We start from the raw sequence: 16,504 nt of genomic DNA, 5'->3' as shown, positions 1-16,504 counted from the left end.
ATGCTGCGTTTTATTGTCAAAACGCAAAGGTTTTTTTAAAAAAACGCAGCGTTTTGAGACGCATGCGTTTAACGCATGCGTTAAAAAACCATGCGTTTTCATTGCGTTTTCATTGCGTCGTGCGTTGCGGCGACGACGCTGCGGCGCACACCGCAAATGTGAACGTACCCTTAGACAGCTGGATACACTGGAGATTATCCCAGATCTCATTTCCTCTGGTGTCATTATAGATGTTCCAGAACATATCCAGATCACACTGAAGCTTAAAGCTGATGTCATAGATCCTGCAGGATGGGACATGGATCAGAGAGTAGACCTCAGACGCCTTAAACTTCATAAACTCTTTCAGAAGAACTTTTCCAATATAGATTCTGGATGGGATCTTCTCCTCTGGTCCTGTGTACTTTATCCTGACTGCATTCCTCCTCTGAGGTGGAGGGTTCACTAGTCTTGTGACATTGGAGAACAGTCTCCTGAACTGATGTTGGTCAGCAGAAGGGTCAGTGCTGGAGCTTTCCCCACCAACAGGTGGATCAGTGCCGGAGCTTTCCCCACCAACAGGTGGATCAGTGCCGGAGCTTTCCCTAGCCACAGGTGGATCAGTACTGGAGCTCTCCCCTGTCTCGGGTGGATAAGTGCCAGAGCTTTCCCCAGCACCATGATTACTGACACCTGTTTGTGCTGCAAAAACATCCAGATCCACTACTGATTGTTGTACAATACATAGTAACATAGTAACATAGTAACATAGTTAGTAAGGCCGAAAAAAGACATTTGTCCATCCAGTTCAGCCTATATTCCATCATAATAAATCCCCAGATCTACGTCCTTCTACAGAACCTAATAATTGTATGATACAATATTGTTCTGCTCCAGGAAGACATCCAGGCCTCTCTTGAACCCCTCGACTGAGTTCGCCATCACCACCTCCTCAGGCAAGCAATTCCAGATTCTCACTGCCCTAACAGTAAAGAATCCTCTTCTATGTTGGTGGAAAAACCTTCTCTCCTCCAGACGCAAAGAATGCCCCCTTGTGCCCGTCACCTTCCTTGGTATAAACAGATCCTCAGCGAGATATTTGTATTGTCCCCTTATATACTTATACATGGTTATTAGATCGCCCCTCAGTCGTCTTTTTTCTAGACTAAATAATCCTAATTTCGCTAATCTATCTGGGTATTGTAGTTCTCCCATCCCCTTTATTAATTTTGTTGCCCTCCTTTGTACTCTCTCTAGTTCCATTATATCCTTCATGAGCACCGGTGCCCAAAACTGGACACAGTACTCCATGTGCGGTCTAACTAGGGATTTGTACAGAGGCAGTATAATGCTCTCATCATGTGTATCCAGACCTCTTTTAATGCACCCCATGATCCTGTTTGCCTTGGCAGCTGCTGCCTGGCACTGTATGCTCCAGGTAAGTTTATCATTAACTAGGATCCCCAAGTCCTTCTCCCTGTCAGATTTACCCAGTGGTTTCCCATTCAGTGTGTAATGGTGATATTGATTCCTTCTTCCCATGTGTATAACCTTACATTTATCATTGTTAAACCTCATCTGCCACCTTTCAGCCCAAGTTTCCAACTTATCCAGATCCATCTGTAGCAGAATACTATCTTCTCTTGTATTAACTGCTTTACATAGTTTTGTATCATCTGCAAATATCGATATTTTACTGTGTAAACCTTCTACCAGATCATTAATGAATATGTTGAAGAGAACAGGTCCCAATACTGACCCCTGCGGTACCCCACTGCTCACAGCGACCCAGTTAGAGACTATACCATTTATAACCACCCTCTGCTTTCTATCACTAAGCCAGTTACTAACCCATTTACACACATTTTCCCCCAGACCAAGCATTCTCATTTTGTGTACCAACCTCTTGTGCGGCACGGTATCAAACGCTTTGGAAAAATCGAGATATACCACGTCCAATGACTCACCGTGGTCCAGCCTATAGCTTACCTCTTCATAAAAACTGATTAGATTGGTTTGACAGGAGCGATTTCTCATAAACCCATGCTGATATGGAGTTAAACAGTTATTCTCATTGAGATAATCCAGAATAACATCCCTCAGAAACCCTTCAAATATTTTACCAACAATAGAGGTTAGACTTACTGGCCTATAATTTCCAGGTTCACTTTTAGAGCCCTTTTTGAATATTGGCACCACATTTGCTATGCGCCAGTCCTGCGGAACAGATCCTGTCGCTATAGAGTCCCTAAAAATAAGAAATAATGGTTTATCTATTACATTACTTAGTTCCCTTAGTACTCGTGGGTGTATGCCATCCGGACCCGGAGATTTATCTATTTTAATCTTATTTAGCCGATTTCGCACCTCTTCTTGGGTTAGATTGGTGACCCTTAATATAGGGTTTTCATTGTTTCTTGGGATTTCACCTAGCATTTCATTTTCCACCGTGAATACCGTGGAGAAGAAGGTGTTTAATATGTTAGCTTTTTCCTCGTCATCTACAACCATTCTTTCCTCACTATTTTTTAAGGGGCCTACATTTTCAGTTTTTATTCTTTTACTATTGATATAGTTGAAGAACAGTTTGGGATTAGTTTTACTCTCCTTAGCAATGTGCTTCTCTGTTTCCTTTTTGGCAGCTTTATTTAGTTTTTTAGATAAAGTATTTTTCTCCCTATAGTTTTTTAGAGCTTCAATGGTGCCATCCTGCTTTAGTAGTGCAAATGCTTTCTTTTTACTGTTAATTGCCTGTCTTACTTCTTTGTTTAGCCACATTGGGTTTTTCCTATTTCTAGTCCTTTTATTCCCACAAGGTATAAACCGCTTACAGTGCCTATTTAGGATGTTCTTAAACATTTCCCATTTATTATCTGTATTCTTATTTCTGAGGATATTGTCCCAGTCTACCAGATTAAGGGCATCTCTAAGCTGGTCAAACAGCTTACAATCTCCATTCGCTGACATGGAGGGTTCAGAGTCCATTACTACTGACGGCTCACAGTCCATTATTACTGCAGTGTGGTTTCCATTCACTGACATGCACGACATAGACTCCATTACCGCTGACTGATGTACAACATTGTCTCCATTCACTGACATGGAGGGTTCAGACTCCATTTTAATGTTTGTATCTGTTGCAGTCAGGCAAGCACCAGTGAGCGGGGTCTCACACACAGCACTGAGCGGGGTCTCACATACAAAGTCAGTACAGGGGGCATTTTCTTTATCACACACAGGAGCTGTGCTCACTTCATTGCTGCATATAGAGGGCACTGCAGTTAACCCCTCATTTGCTGACACACTTTCCTCCGCAGCGATCCCTGCATTATCTGCTGCCTCAGACTCCTCACATTGTGCGGCTGATATAAATTCTGCATTTCTTTCTGGACTTCCTTGCTCCACACCGTGACAGTTTTATTTTTAATGTCCTTTTTACCAATTAAACTTTTACTTTTTCTACTCTCCTTCTCGGCTCTGGATCCCCTTTTTTTCTCCATAGCCCAAGTTACCTTTCTGGGCACAGAGTTTACATCTTTGACCAGGTTTTCTTTCCGAATGGCCAGCTCTCGTCTGCAGTCATCCAGGCTCTCACTTTTCATCAGTTTTATCTTTGGATCAGTCTCATTCTGAATTTCATCTTTTAATTTGCAGATTTGCAATTCCAGCCTAATAATGCTTTGCCTTGTAACTTTAGCACTCAGTCGAGCAACATAACAAGCAGGTTTAGAAGACTCACCAGCCACCATTTCCAGGTTTCCATTACCATCAGGTCCATGCTGCAGGCCACACTCCAGGCTGGGAGCTTCCCCTGGATCATCAGCCCAGCTTCCCTCCCCTCCACCTGGGTCAGAAGCCATGCCTCCGCCCTGCTGGGAGCTCACAAACACACGTCTATCCTCTCCTATGGACAAGAATAGAACTACTATAATACTGCCCCTATGTACAAGAATATAACTACTATAATACTGCCCCTATGAACAAGAATATAACTACTATAATACTGCTCCCATGTACAAAAATATAACTACTATAATACTGCCCCTATGTACAAGAATATAACTACCATAATACTGCCCCTATGTACAAGAATATAACTACTATAATACTGCTCCTATGTACAAAAATATAACTACTATAATACTGCCCCTATGTACAAGAATATTGTTGCAGAGTGCGTCTTCTTGCAGTCACCGCTGTACTTAAGGTACCTTCACACATAACGATATTGTTAACGATATCGTTGCTATTTGTGACGTAGCAACGATATCGTTAATGAAATCGTTATGTGTGACAGCGACCAACGATCAGGCCCCTGCTGGGAGATCGTTGGTCGCTGAATAAAGTCCAGAACTTTATTTCGTCGCTGGACTCCCTGAAGACATCGCTGGATCGGCGTGTGTGACACCGATCCAGCGATGTCTTCACTGGTAACCAGGGTAAACATCGGGTAACTAAGCGCAGGGCCGCGCTTAGTAACCCGATGTTTACCCTGGTTACCATGCTAAAAGTAAAAAAAAACAAACACTAGATACTTACCTACCGCTGTCTGTCCTCCAGCGCTGTGCTCTGCATTCCTCCTGTACTGGCTGTGAGCCGGAAAGCAGAGCGGTGACGTCACCGCTCTGCTTTCCGGCTCACAGACAGTACAGGAGGAGTGCAGAGAAGCAGAGCGCAGCGCTGGAGGACAGACGGCTGTAGGTAAGTATTTAGTGTTTGTTTTTCTTTACTTTTAGCATGGTAACCAGGGTAAACATCGGGTTACTAAGCGCGGCCCTGCGCTTAGTTACCCGATGTTTACCCTGGTTACCGGCATCGTTGGTCGCTGGAGAGCGGTCTGTGTGACAGCTCTCCAGCGACCAAACAGCGACGCTGCAGCGATCCGGATCGTTGTCGGTATCGCTGCAGCGTCGCTAAATGTGAAGGGGCCTTTAGGAAAGCTTCAATCAGCAAGATATCTTGAGTAAACAGTATTTACTTCATACTGGATAAACATGAGATACAATTCAGTGTCACACAGTCCGTGCACTGAAGACAACACATTCATGAAGAAAAGCAAAACCGAAAGTAAGAAAACAACCAACCACTGAGAGCTTCCCTCCCCACATTACAGCAAGTATATAACTTTACACACTATCGCCATCTACTGTCTGGTTAGTATAAAGTCCTCCTTTCACTTATAATAAGTCCCAATCTGTTGCATATGCCAACAAATATAACTACCATAATACTGCCCCTATGTACAAGAATATAACTACTATAATACTGCCCCTATGTACAAGAATATAACTACTATAATACTGCCCCTATGTACAAGAATATAACTACTATAATACTGCCCCTATGTACAAGAATATAACTACTATAATACTGCTCCTATGTACAAAAATATAACTACCATAATACTGCCCCGATGTACAAGAATATAACTACCATAATACTGCCCCTATGTACAAGAAAATAACTACTATAATACTGCTCCCTATGTACTAGAATATAACTACTATAATACTGCTCCTATGTACAAGAATATAACTACTATAATACTGCCCCTATGTACAAGAATATAACTACTATAATACTGCTCCTATGTACAAGAATATAACTACTATAATACTGCTCCTATGTACAAGAATATAACTACTATAATACTGCCCCTATGTACAAGAATATAACTACTATAATACTGCCCTATGTACAAAAATATAACTACCATAATACTGCCCCGATGTACAAGAATATAAGTACCATAATACTGCCCCTATGTACAAGAAAATAACTACTATAATACTGCTCCCTATGTACTAGAATATAACTACTATAATACTGCTCCTATGTACAAGAATATTACTATAATACTGCCCTCTATGTGCAAGGATATAACGACTGTAATACTGCCCCTATGTACAAGAAAATAACTACTATAATACTGCTCCCTATGTACAAGAATATAACTACTATAATACTGCTCCTATGTACAAGAATATAACTGCTATAATACTGCCCCTATGTACAAGAATATAACTACTATAATACTGCCCCTATGTACAAGAATATAACTACTATAATACTGCCTCCTAGCTGTAAGGTTGTGTGTTGGTAGCTCTCCTGATGTCTGGAGCAAGCCCAGGGAGGGGCCACCCTGGGCGGGGAAGCTCCCCAGGCAAGGCCCAGGCTTCTCGGCCTACACTGGGACAAGGCTCCCAGGTTTCTCTGAATGGGAATGCTAATCCCAAAGCCACTGTGAGACCGGTGAATGCAGCGAGCCAAAGCTGCAGCAGTTCTGTGAAAGAGGAAAAACCTGCAAGTAAAGTTTTGGGAGGAAAATCTACTCCAAGTCCAGCAAAGAAGCCAGAAGGTAAAGTGTTGGTGAGTGATGTTCCACAGCACAGTATGAAGCCCTGTAACTCCCCGGTCAGTAAGCAGCCCCTGCCTGAGGCACAGGTGAAATCGGTCTCAGCTGTACCAATCACCTCTCCTGCTTCCAGGCAGAGACGGACGTCTTTGGAAAGACAGACCATCCAGGAGAATTTACAGCAACATGGCAGTGTGGCGCTGTCAGGACGCACCCGGTCACAGTCAGGTGGCAGCGATAAACCTGCTGCGGAGCCGGCATCCAGCCGAGGAGCCACAAAGCCATCTGTGGTGGAACTGCACAAGTCTGTATTCAAAGCCCCTGTACCCGTGGTGAAGACAAAACCTGTGCAGCCGGCGCGTGCACCCGAGCTGCAGCTAGCGGACGAGATACCGGGACTTGTCAGAAAACTGGGTGAGTTACAGCAGCAAAAAAAAGCGCTGCAAATGGAAGTAGACTTTATCTATAGCCTAAAGACCACTAATCCTGCCAGTAATGATGTGTATGACCTGAGACTGAACACACTGGGGGTGCAGCTGGCAAGTGTTGTGCAGGACATTGAATCTGTGCTGGAGGGCATGGGGCCCCTGGCGGAGACCTACAGGAACCGGGAGCGGTTCGCCTCCTATAAGCAGGACTGTGCTGTAGAGACCGGGACCCCCCAGCAGCGCACACGGCCAGTGTTACAGGCTGCCCGCTTCTGCTTCCAGGAAGGAAAAAAACTGCAGCAGCAAGCAGCTGAGTGTGAACAGGAGCTTGCACTTCAGACTCCAACAGAGGCACCACAGGTCCCAGAATGCCCCATGCAGGAGCCGGACTGTATATGTGAGACTGTTTGTGCTGCTGAGGCAGCTGAGTGTGAACAAGATCATACACTTCAGACTCCAGCAGAGGCACCACATGTCCCAGAATGCCCCGTGCAGGAGCAGGACATTATATGTAAGACTTTGTGCTGATGGAGCCGAGGCTGAGGCACAGACTGGGGCTGGTGATGTTGTGCCCATGGGGTTGGGGGTTGGGGAGGCTTTACATTCCGTCATGGACGTGGCACTGTCTGAGGATAATGATGCTGATAATGATAGAGTGCATGATATGTGTGACTATCCCCCTTTACCATCTAGTCCACAAGGTGTGACAGCCCCCCCTGCTGCAGGCCCTCCCCCTGTCAGTCATCAGGAATGCCTCGAGCCGCGGCACCCCATCCGTCACTTCCAGCGCCAGGTATACCGGCCAGACATTTAAGCGTATTAATGTGGTGCGGTTTAAATACACAGGTGCCAAGGAGGATCTGCCACAGCGCAGGTATGTGGTGAGAAAGCTGCTATGCGGCCAGATGGGGTTTGTGGTAAATGAGATACTGGCAGTGTCCAATCTTCTGGACAGACAGGGCTACGAGGTCAGTTTCAAGCTACAGTGTGACCTGGACAGGTTCTGGGCCAATTACCCCAGGTTCAGAGACGCTGAAGGCTGGAATAAATCTATATTGGTTCCTATCTCCAGGCCGGACACAGTCACAGTAAACTTCACCTTCTGGAATGAGGCCGTTCCGCCACAGGACATCGAGGTCTGGCTCCGGAGACACTGTGACCTCGCCTCTGGACTCTCCAAGGTCAAAGATGAGGATGGTATCTGGACAATGGGATGGAAAGCTGTGGTGAAACTGCGCCAATTTAATAACATTACTGCCCATTTACCCAACTCCTTCTTCATTGGGAGGGAGAAGGGAAGATGTTATTACCCCGGGCAGCCCAGAAAGTGTTTCAAATGTGGTGGGAAAGGTCATCTGGCCAACGCCTGTACTGTGAGGAAGTGCAGCTTGTGTGGGGATATCGGCCATGTCGCTGCGGATTGCCGGGATGTTAGATGTAACCTCTGCGGTAAGATGGGCCACCCTCACAGGGACTGTCCAGACGCCTGGCATAATATCTGCAGAGTCTTCCCTGATGAGGCTGTACTGGCAGGGGCAGAGGCTCAGGAGGATGAGGATGTGGTGGCAGGGGTGCATGAGGGGGAGGATTTAAAGTCAGGAGAGATGGTGACCAACCCAGATGCACAACAGGAGTCCACTCATGTAACACCAGAGAAGCAGGGTATAGAGGGTGCAGAGGGGAACATGGAGGTCGCTCCTCAGCTCCAGCAGCCTCAGGGTAGCCCTTCCTTCAGCATCACTGTCTGAATCTGATGACTGGAGCGTTAATCATCATAAAAGGAAGAAAAAGAGCATGTCCTCCCGTAAACCTGAGGCAGAATATGACACCGGTCAGAGTGCTACTAGGAAGGTTCAGAATTCTGCAGGAGTGATGGTTGTGTCCAACAAGTATGGAGTTTTATCTGAGTCTAATGATGACGATTATGAGACAGAGTTGAGGAAAGTTGATGCAGAGTGTGACAGGGACATAGAGGACCACCCTCCGTCAAAGCGGAAGCCTTTATCTGTGGATCCTCGGGTAGAGTCTGACATGGACACCAGTGGTGGACAGAACATCCCTGACTCATGATGATGGCAGTTACTGTGCTCCTTCTCTATTGTGTTGTGATGGCGGGGTTCTCATTAACACTAACCTCAAGTAATGTAAATGGTATTAAGACAAGGAGGACGAGGCATGCGGTGTATGAACATCTCACACATCTGGACACTGATGTCATTTTCCTGCAGGAGACACGACTGACATCTCTGGGGCTTATGAGAGAGGCTGAGAGGGAATGGCGGTGTGGTCCTTCTTTCTGGTCACTGGCTGTGGAGCCTTACGCCGGAGTCGCTGTCCTGTTTAACACCAATGATGTGACTGTGCATAGGAAGACGGAGGTGGTCATGGGAAGATGTTTGGTCCTGGAAGTCACTATTCATGGTAGGCGACTCCGGCTTATTAACATCTGTGGGCCACAGACAGTGACTGAAAGGATTCAGCTGTTTAATAACGCTAAGCCTTACCTATTCACTTCTCTTCCGGTGGTGATGGCAGGAGACTTTAATGCCATACTGACATCAGGTGACAGTTCCTCGGGCAGGACAGTGACCAGGGACGGTAAGGTCCTACATAACATTGTAATGCAAGCTGGACTGACTGACGTTTTCGCACAGGGAGGTCGACAGCCAAAATTCACATATTCATGTTTCAACAGGAGCAGTAGATAGGGTTGACTTCTATGACAACATGACCGACTGGTGGGAGGACATCAAGGAGGATATCAGATCCCTCTTAAAAAGACTGTCAGTTAATAAAGGGAGGAATAAGTACAGCCAGTACCTAAATCTGCGTAAAGAATTGGAGTCACTATATTCGGTGGGCGGGGATGACAAAGTAAAGATCGACCGACTGAAATCTGAGATAAGGCAGTATCCGTATAGTAGGTATACCTCCCTGGTTCTTGAACGGGATTATGGGTCCCTGATCCCTTTGAGAATTGCAGGGAGAGGGTAGTCAAAAAAATGGTCACGGGTCTCACTGACTTCCAGGGTGTATTGCAGGATTCATGGGAGGGTATCCTGGAGGTGGTGAGATCTTACTATGCTGACTTGTTTCAGAGGAAAGTTTTGGATAAATATAAGATGGCTCAATTCTTGGAGGCAACTCCTGCGCCTGATACTAATGATCTGGACTTTCTTCCTTTGACAGCAGAGTTAACGGTGGAGGAAGTTAAGGAGGCTATTGATAAATTACATCTGAAGAAGGCACCAGGTCCAGATAGCATAACAGCAGAATTTTATAGTAAATTCAGAGACCTCCTGGCTCCAATCCTCGTGGATGTGTATAGAAGTTGTCTAGAAAATCACCTGATGCCTCCATCCATGAGAGTGTCCTCGTTGATTCTGCTGTCTAAGGGTAAAGAGCCGTGCGACATCAAGAACTGGAGGCCAATTACCCTCTTGAATGTGGACAGGAAGATTCTAGCAAAGATACTGTTTTCTAGATTAGTCTGTTTGTCCCCAGCACTGTTGGCAGGCTCTCAGTTTGGCACAGTAAAAGGGGCGCAACATCTCTGGAGCAGTCATCTCGATACGGGAGATGTTTGAGAGATGTAAAGCTCTGCGGTGTGGGAAATATATTGTTAGTCTGGACCAGGCTAATGCCTTTGACAGGGTTGATCATGACTATCTGTGGGCCACTTTGTCAAAGTACTGTATTCCGAGACAATTTGTGGATTGGCTGAAGACATTGTACAAAGAGGCGGTGAGCTTTCCTCTGATTAATGGTTGGCAGGGTGACACTTTTGGAGTTGAGGCAGGGGTGAGACAGGGTTGCCCACTGAGTCCTCTCCTGTGCCGGTCCCCCATTGCCTGCCTATGAATGTTGTTGCCTATGCGGATGATGTGACGTTGGTGATCTCTAATCCTCGAGAGGTGCAGATGTTATCTGCATCTATCAGAAGTTACTCAGAGGCCTCCGGGTCTCTGGTCAACCTTGAGAAGAGTCAACCTCTGTGGACATTAGATACTGATCCCAGCTATGATCTGCTGCAGTTTGCCAAAGCCTCCACCCATATTAAGATCCTCGGGGTTAAATTTGGGAGGGAGGATAATGCCACCCTAAATTGGGAGGAGAAATTGGATACCGGAAATGCAAAGGTTCAGCGATGGAAGAACTGGAGGCTGACCTACAGAGAAAGGGTCGCAATGTTGAAGACTTATCTGGTCCCTGTTTTCTTGTATGTCTCTGTCATTTTCCCTTTGCCACAATCTTTTTCAGCGAAGCTCTTCAGCCTTTTCTTCCAGCTCTTGTGGGGGAATAGGTTGAACCTAATAAAGAGGGGAATAACGTACCTATGGCGGAGAGAGGGTGGGCTGGATATGTTGAATCCAAGGGTTTTCTTTGACTCCTTGTTTCTAAAGGTAAATTTTGGGAACATGGACTCAAACAGTAGCTCCCTGTGGATAAATAGTATCAGGTACTGGATATTGCCTTTTGCAGAATCTTGGGTGCGAGGTGGCAGTCTCAAGAGGAGGAGATGGACAGGTGACCACCTCCCCCAGTATCTGGACTACGGTCTGAAGTGTGTTAGGAGGTGGGGACTGGAGAAGTCTTACATTGAGAGCAGTATGAGAAGAGACCTATATGCTCATGTATGTAGGACTTTCTTTTACTCTCCACTGGCCCTGAGAGATTGTTTCACCACCACCCTGCAGGAAAGCCTTAGGTTCCTAAACGGGAAACAACTTCCTCCTAAACTGTTTGATGTCACTTGGCTTTCACTGCATAGTCGACTCTTTGTCAGGGGGAACCTGAAACATCTGAGTGTCTCTGATCGGAATTGTCCCCTTGGTTGTCAGCAGGAGGAGACTATGGAGCACTTTATATGTGATTGCTGGGGAGGGAGGAAGATCTGGGAAGAAGTGTCAGCTAATCTAAAAATCCCCAGACTGAGGACCCTAAAGTATCCTGACATAATCTATGGTGTCCCCTCCACTATTAGTAACTTCGACAGAGAGACAATGTACATTATCATAAGTGTTATCAAATACTATCATTGGCACATGAGAACCCGGGTGTCACTGCACAATGAGCTGTTTGATCACACCACTGGGGCTGCTCAGGTTATGTCAGAACTCCGGTGGATAAAATCACTAGAAGTTGGAAGGAGTCCGAGAAATAATAAGTTATGGAGGAATGTAAAATTCAGTTAGGAAATATGAATTTATTTTTTTTATTTTTTTTCCCCTTAATTTTCTTCTACCTCCAGGTGTGGACACTTTAATTTATGTATGAATATGATCTGATTATTTAGTACTTGTGTATATATAACCAAAGTGAATTGTGTTTTGTAATTCTGGGTGATTTTTGTTTTTATTATAATTGTATTTATGTTTGGTTTTTATATTAAAAATTGCCACTATGTACAAGAATATAACTACCATAATACTGCCCCTATGTACAAGAATATAACTACCATAATACTGCCCCTATCTAAAAGAATATAACTACCATAATACTGCCCCTATGTACAAGAATATAACTACTATAATACTGCCCCTATGTACAAGAATATAACTACCATAATACTGCCCCTATGTACAAGAATATAACTATAATAATAATAATAATAATAATTTTTATTTATATTGCCAACATATTCCGCAGCGCTTTACAAATTATAGAGGGGACTTGTACAGACAATAGACATTACAGCATAACAGAAATACAGTTCAAAACAGATACCAGGAGGAGTGAGGGCCCTGCTCGCAAGCTTACAAACTATGGGGAAAAGGGGAGACACGAGAGGTGGATGGTAACAATTGCTTTAGTTATTCGGACCAGCTATAGTGTAAGGCTCAGGTGTTCATGTAAAGCTGCATGAACCAGTATGTAGCAGTACAGACACAGAGGGCTAATACTGCATAAAGTGTATGAGAACATGATGCGAGGAACCTTTTTTTTTTTTTTTTTTTTATTATAAATAGGCCACACAGGGATCGTTAGGTTAATGCATTGAAGCGGTAGGCCAGTCTGAACAAATGAGTTTTTAGGGTACGCTTAAAACTGTGGGGATTGGGGATTAATCGTATTAACCTAGGTAGTGCATTCCAAAGAATCGGCGCAGCACGTGTAAAGTCTTGGAGACGGGAGTGGGAGGTTCTGATTATTGAGGATGCTAACCTGAGGTCATTAGCGGAGCGGAGGGCACGGGTAGGGTGGTAGACTGATACCAGGGAGGAGATGTAACTACTATAAAACTGCTCCTATGTGCAAGAATATAGCTACTATAATACTGCTCCTATGTACAAGAATATAACTACCATAATACTGCCCCATGTACAAGAATATAACTACTATAATACTGCTCCTATGTACAAGAATATAACTACTATAATACTGCCCCTATGTACAAGAATATAACTACCATAATACTGCTCCCATGTACAAGAATATAACTACTATAATACTGCTCCTATGTACAAGAATATCTACTATATAATTGTCTAAGGGTCACTTCCGTCTGTCTGTCTGTCACGGATATTCATTGGTCGTGGCCCCTGTCTGTCATGGAATCCAAGTCGCTGCCTGTCATGGCTGCCGAGACCAATCAGCGACGGCCACAGTCCAGCGGAAAAATGGCCGCTCCTTCCTCCCCGCAGTCAGAGCCCGCTCCGTACTCCCCTCCAGTCAGCGCTCACACAGGGTTAATGGCAGCGTTGACCGCGGTGTAACGCACTCGGTTAACTCTGCTATTAACCCTGTGTGACCAACTTCATGCTGTCTATGCAGCATGAATAGTAAAAAGATCTATTGTTAAAAATAATAAAAAAAATAAAAAAGTTACATACTCACCTTCCGGAGCCCCCCCATCGAAGCAGCCGGTTACTGATGTTCCTCGCGACTCCCCGGTGACCGCTCCATGCATTGCGGTCTCGCGAGATGATGACGTGCGGTCTCGCGAGACCACTACGTCATCATCTCGCGAGACCGCAATGCACTCTTCAGACCGGAGCGCGCGAGGAGCAACGGTAACCGGCCGCTTTGATCCGGGGACTCCGGAAGGTGAGTATGTTACTATTTTTTATTTTAGTTCTTTTTTTTTTTAACAGGGATATGGTGCATACTACGTGACTGGCCAATATACTACGTGACTGGGCAGTATACTATGTGTCTATGCTGTAAACTACGTGGCTCTGTGCTGTATACTATGTGGCTGGGCAATATACTATGTGGCTGGGCAATATACTATGTGGCTGGGCAATATACTATGTGGCTGGGCAATATACTATGTGGCTGGGCAATATACTATGTGGCTGGGCAATATACTATGTGGCTGGGCAATATACTATGTGGCTGAGCAATATACTATGTGGCTGGGCAATATACTATGTGGCTGGGCAATATACTATGTGGCTGGGCAATATACTATGTGGCTGGGCAATATACTATGTGGCTGGGCAATATACTATGTGGCTGGGCAATATACTATGTGGCTGGGCAATATACTATGTGGCTGGGGAATATACTACGTGGCTGGGCAATATACTACGTGACTGGCCAATATACTACGTGACTGGCCAATAGACTACGTGACTGGCCAATAGACTACGTGACTGGGCAATATGCTATGTGGCTGGGCAATATGCTATGTGGCTGGGCAATATGCTATGTGGCTGGGCAATATGCTATGTGGCTGGGCAATATGCTACGTGGCTGGGCAATATGCTACGTGGCTGGGCAATATACTACGTGGCTGGGCAATATACTACGTGGCTGGGCAATATACTACGTGGCTGGGCCATATACTACGTGGCTGGGCAATATACTACGTGGTTGGGCAATATACTACGTGACTGGGCAGTATACTATGCAATATACTATGTGGCTGGGCAATATACTACGTGGCTGGGCAATATACTGCGTGGCTGGGCAATATACTATGCGGCTGGGCAATATACTATGTGGCTGGGCAATATACTACGTGACTGGGCAATATACTACGTGTGCTGTTCAATATACTACGTGGACATGCATATTCTAGAATACCAGATGCGTTAGAATCGGGCCACCATGTAGTAACTACTATAATACTGCCCCTGTGTACAAGAATATAACTACTATAATACTGCTCCTATGTACAAGAATATAACTACTATAATACTGCCCCCTATGTACAAGAATATTACTACTATAACACTGTAGAGAAATATATCTGATTTTGAAATGCCATTTTGTATGAGTTTAGCTCAGGATCTTGAGCAGGGTCCGTCTCCGTAAGGTAAGTTTTCTTGAAAAAGATTGGTGAGAAATTAAAAATGTATTATTGTCCTTTAAATTTCTTATCCACGTTCTGATAAATTAATGACATTTTGGTCCCAGGAAAGCTACAGGAGTGTGGATGAGGAAAGGGTGTGTGATGTTAATTAGATAATACGGTAAGCTATAATATAGTACATGAATATACAGAGCAACAAATCCAGTGGTTTGTGTCCATGCATGAGGGGCTAATGGCCTCCATCTTTAAGTCCTATCTCATGCTGTTCCATCCATCCCAGTTTAGTTGGAGCTGTGGTGAAAGTTTTTCCTAATGTCGCGTAAACGCTGTGACAGCTAAACCGTCTGCCGAAGCAGGTGCTGTACTTTATGGAGGCTATATAGCAATAATCACATTTTATCCTTATTAAAATGCTTTTAAATGCCATTAAACAAACGAGTAATAGCGATTAATTATCCCGTAATTTCTGACATGGTGCCGGGTAAACAACCCGCAACTGAATCATTAATTCTCAATAAATAAACATTTATTATCACAATTAAATGCTTCACGTTATTGAAAGTTCAGCATCAAAATAAAAAAATAACTTACAAAATAGACAAGAAAAATACATTAAAAAGGACAAAAAAAACCAGACTGAAAAACGCGAACCAGATATATGGAATGAAAATATTGTGGCTACTGGTGGTCTCAAGAGACAAAAATCATATTATTAAAGAAATGAGAAGCTGAGTGTAACGGGGTCTACCAAGCTGGGGTACCTCTTTCAGTACCACCCCGTGTTTCAGGAGGTCCACTCTGCTTTGGCTGGAGTCTGAATGAAGGACGCTGTCTGGAATTGCTTGGTTACATGGGCGCATATAAAAGATCACTGCTTCTCCACGTATTTCCAGTCTGACAACACTTTACTCACAGGACACCGAATATATCACACAGATACAGAGGGCAGGCCAATAGAAAAGCGGCAGGCCAGACATACATTACAATAGCTGCAGGTGGCCGGAGCCTGCCGATATTTACTGTGGGAATTACAAAGGTGGGGGGCGGACAAAAGGGGAATATCGTGTCCCCTCTGCCCAGGGGCGCAGCCTGTGGGCTGATACATTAGGGACATGCATCTCACATGGAACCTATTATACATACATATAACTGCACAACATATTCTGGGTGCTGAGTGGTTCCGTAACACGTAACATGGCTCCCCTTTTCAGCGACGCGATCGGCATACACAGTTTGATCCTTAACGGATCAGTTTGGGGATGACCGAAGTTTATGGGGTTGGTACAAGTTCCGTTTGTCGACTTAGTCCATTGGCGTTACCGTTTTGTTTGCCGGGTCTGTAGGGGATGGTGAAGTCCAGAGGTTGTAGGGCTAAACTCCACCGCAGAAATCTGGCGTTGTCTCCGGAGACCCGATTAAGCCACACTAGGGGATTATGGTCCATTAGGAGGGAAAACTTTCCTCCATACAAATATGGTTGCA

Source organism: Ranitomeya imitator, chromosome 2, assembly GCF_032444005.1.
Source record: "Ranitomeya imitator isolate aRanImi1 chromosome 2, aRanImi1.pri, whole genome shotgun sequence".
Lineage (NCBI taxonomy): Eukaryota > Metazoa > Chordata > Amphibia > Anura > Dendrobatidae > Ranitomeya > Ranitomeya imitator.
Note: the sequence above shows the minus strand (reverse complement) of the source record.